General features: G+C 45.2%; 1 long non-coding RNA gene across 3 annotated transcripts; it reads right to left on the reverse strand.

The window, feature by feature from the left end:
- Positions 1-767: 767 nt before the first annotated feature.
- LOC121098034 lies at positions 768-1,298 on the reverse strand. 3 transcript variants are annotated; one of them, XR_005831148.1, is made up of 2 exons: positions 1,031-1,298; positions 768-883 (listed from the first exon to the last, which is right to left on the reverse strand). It is a non-coding gene; the product is annotated as an uncharacterized LOC121098034 (long non-coding RNA). The 3 variants fall into 3 exon arrangements; XR_005831150.1 differs by having other exon boundaries at positions 998-1,037; XR_005831149.1 differs by lacking the exon at positions 1,031-1,298 and adding an exon at positions 980-1,016.
- Between the last annotated feature and the right edge of the window lie 2,984 nt (positions 1,299-4,282).

A 4,282-nucleotide genomic window follows, 5' to 3' on the forward strand; every position in this document is an offset into this window, starting at 1 on the left:
CGCTAGTTTTTGTACCTTTTCTTTTGCTATAACCAATCCAAAGGTATGCAGACTCTGTATAAGTTCCTGTTCTTTTTCAGGGGCTAGTGTATGAGGGCTGGCTATTAAGAGATCATCCATATAATGATAGGTAATAAGGTTAGGATTATTCTCTCTCCAAGATTGTAGAGCTAAATCCACAAACCACTGACATATTGTTGGGGAGTTTTTCATACCCTGAGGTAGTACAACCCACTCATACCTTTTTGCTGGAGCGGCACGGTTTATAGCTGGTACTGTAAATGCAAATTTTTCACAATCATCCTCATGCAGAGGAATAGTGAAAAAACAATCTTTTAAATCAATAATTAATAGGTCCCAATTTTGTGGTAACATAGTGGGAGAAGGCAGCCCAGGCTGAAGGGCACCCATGTCGACCATTTTTTCATTTATTGCTCTTAAATCATGTAATAATCTCCATTTTCCTGATTTCTTTTGAATTGTAAAAATAGGTGTATTCCATGGGCTAACAGAAGGTCTGATGTGGCCTAAATCCAATTGTTCTTGGACTAATTCTTGAATGTGTTGCAGCTTCTCTTGAGGTAAGGGCCATTGATCAACCCATACGGGAGTTTCTGATTTCCATTTTAATTTTAAGGTTGGGCGAGAGCTGCTATCAATGGCCCCAATCAAAAATCTGTAGAGATTTTCATTCCCCATTGGGAAAGTACATCTCTACCTAACAAGGACAAGGATGTGTGTAGGACATAAGGTTTTACCCATGCTTGATGTCCTTCTTGATCCGTGAAAAGAATGAAGTTTTTACTGACCTGTGTCAGACGACTTCCCCCAATGCCTGAAATGGTTGAACCCGCACTATCTAATTCCCACATGGTAGGCCAAACTGAAAAGGGAAGAACAGTAACATCAGCACCAGTATCAATCATCATTGAAACATTAGGAAGATTAACACCTTGTGGACCAGATATCTTAACATTACATTTTGGCCGCTCGGCACCAATAAGTTGACAAAAGGCAATGTTAGGCATACCCGTTGAGCCAAATGCACCTTGACCCCTGTCCTTTTCTCCTTTTTGAGGGACAGTAGCTTGGAATGGAATGAGCTGTGCAATAGTGCTTCCTGCTGGAATATGAACAGGTGGAGAAAAAACTTTTACCATAATTCCAATAGGTCCGGTATAATCGGCATCAATACAACCAGGAAGAACAAAAATCCCCTTTTTTGACGCAGAAGAGCGTCCTATAAGGAGTGCAGATAAACCATAACCCAAAGGACCACTAACCGTAGAAGGAAGTACATGTACCTTTTCATCAGTGATATTTACAGGTTCTGCCACGGCCAAATCGACTCCTGCACTTCCTCTGGTGGCTGAATACAGCTCGCCGAGGCAGCCATGAATTTTGTTGGGTTCTGGGGATATTTCTTGGCCGCGTCCCTCAGAACGCGGCTGTTCCCGTTTCCCGGAACAAAGAGGGGTGTACCATCTTTTCTAAATTTTGAGCGACAATCGGCCGCTTTATGACCAAATTTTTGACAACGCAAACAATTTCCCTTCAACAGAGACTTTCCTCCTAGATTCTTTTTGCAGTCACGTTTAAAGTGACCTTCCTGTCCACATTGATAACATTTTGGCTTAGAACCCTGGTCCCCTCGGCCTTGTACCTTGTTGTTGTTTAGAGCTACTGCTAGAGCATTGGCATGTATTTTTGCCTTTTCCTCTTCCTCAACCAAAGGAGCCCTTGCGCATGCCTCTATCATTTGAGCGATGGATGCTCCAGGGGGTAAGGATGCTATAAGTTGCTTACAAGTGACATTTGCATTTTGTACAGCGATCTCTTTAGTCAACAAAATCTTGAGATCTGGAGTGACGTTAGGAGCATTATCAATGGCGTCTCTTAACCTGTCAACAAAACTAAAAAAAGATTCATTAGGTTTCTGCAAGATTTTGGTATATGGTAAGGTTGGTGTATGCAATTGAGGTAATGCCAAGAAAGCTGCTAACCCAGCTTGTTTCGATTGTTGTAACACCCTGGGATGTAACGCTGCTTGTGCAGCTCCATCACGATAAGGACCTGTACCCATTAAGGCATCTAACGGCGCTACTTGTAAGGGATCTCCTTGTGGCAATTGAATGTTTTCTATAAGTTTCACCTCTAGATTCTCCTGCCACTTTGCTAACCAAAGCATGAATGTTGTTGGAGACAGGATAAGCTCCATAACTGCTCTTAGGTCGGCCGGCACCAACTCAGTATACTTAATTAAGGCTGTTACTTGATTTCTCACTAATTTATTATTATGGCCATACTGCATTATAGCTTTTTGAATGCCCTGCACCAATTTCCAATCCAGGGGTTCCCATGTCGGCTGACCCTGTCGCAACACTACAGGAGCAGCTAATGGGGTAAACGAAAAATCCCCTTCTATGGTACAATTCTCTACCAGGCCCCTGTATCGCCTTCGAGGGTCAAAATTAGGGTCTATAGGTACCGCGCGCGCATCTTGTTCAATTTTATCCCCCAGAGCCTCTAACCCCTCAATTATAGCCTTATGGGCACTTTTATACGCCTTTTTAACATCTTTCTTTTTAGAGTCCTTGTCGAGCCTCTCCATATGATGTAGTAGGTCGGACATCTTCTTTTCCTGTTGCCGCAGCTCTCTCCGTAGTGCCGAATAAGGCGTCGGTGCTGCCTCTTCATCACTACTGCGAAGACTGCCGCTTTCGGGAGGTAAAGGAATCAGATTGCCAAACAGTTCAGGCTCAGTCTCCATTTCCTCCCCCGGTGGAGCTGTGGGCTGTGTTATTCCCATCCCAGCAGTCTTACATCCAGTACTCGTAACTGCCGGTATTGATGTCTGACCGCCGCTTGCCGTTTGTTCCTTTTCAGGACACCAGGGTGGCAATTCATCATCTAATCCCCACGCTATTCGTTCAGCAATAGTCATCACTGGATAAGCTTTAGATGTACAATCGGGGGAGTTTTTGCACGGAGGCTGCCCCTCTGGCTCTTCCTCCGACTGAGAGGCAGAATCGCCGGGAGACCGCACTGCAGCTTTAACAGCTGCAGCGACTTGTGCCTCACCGTGTAACTGCGCGATCATACCCCGTACAGCCCGATACGTGCGAGCCAAAGTCTTTACCCCCTTAGTCCCGACTTGCACAGATTCCCATAAGTCCTCTCCCACTTTCTTCCATGTCTCAATACTATATACATCTTGCGTAGAAGCAAGGAAACCACGGCGGCGACTCCAACATAGCAGATCAATTACTGCCTGCCGTGAAACTGACGTTTCAGTTTTCTCTGCTAATTTCATTAAACTGTCTATGATTGCTTTCTCCACCGCTGATGCAGTGATCCCCATCCTGCTTAAGTTTCCTGACTCACCGGTCAGCCGTGCACGTTCCGCCTTTCTTCGGGCGCCCAGCTCTCTCTCCGCTGGCAGCAGGATCCTCGCCGGCTCCGCAGCTTGTAACACGATCCTTAATGAATCTTCCTGACTCTTCGGCCGATCCACACGTCGGGGTCACCAGATGCTGCGGGCATTCTGGGCGAGCGGGAGTCAGATTCAAATACTCATGGAGTTCAAGATCTGATCCGTTTATTGTACAAACCAGGCACACTTTTATAAGGCACTCTATAAACGTGTAATAATATGATTGGCTACTTTACAAGCGTATAGTAATATGATTGGTTAACAATTGTTTATTGGCAAGACTTCTGTTTTTACTTTTTCAGGCACATAGACTCCTTCCTGTTGTTTCCCAGCTCCTCTTATCGCGTCCTTGCTGGCACTGGCCTTGTGCAAGCACCCGCAACCTGTTCCTCCACTGCTCTGATTGTGCCCTCGTCTTGTTTCTTCAGTATTTTTCCACTTGCTTCAAAGTTCAGTATAATCATTCAACACAGCAAAAGCCCCAACACCGAACCTCTTAAAATCTGGATGGATCCCACCCCTCCATCTCTTTGACACAATTCTGAACTCTGGTCTGCCATTTTACAGGTCTCCAGCTGAATCGTAGTCTTCCGATACACATATGACTCTGCTTTTTTTCTGCACTGTGGCCTTTTTTCTCCCCCTTTTCTAATCCTGGTTCTCTGTGTTGAACTGAAAGGGTTAAAATGGCCATATCTTGCATCCGTTCTCTCTGGCCAATTCCAGCCACGACCCTTGGATTTATAATAACAGCGGAGATGATGGTCATTTAATGCAGCCCCCTGCCTGCAGCAAAATCTTCATCAAGGTTTTCCTGCAGCCTCCCTCAGGCAGCTCATCTCATTGCTT

Source organism: Falco naumanni, chromosome 1 (assembly GCF_017639655.2).
Source record: "Falco naumanni isolate bFalNau1 chromosome 1, bFalNau1.pat, whole genome shotgun sequence".
NCBI lineage: Eukaryota > Metazoa > Chordata > Aves > Falconiformes > Falconidae > Falco > Falco naumanni.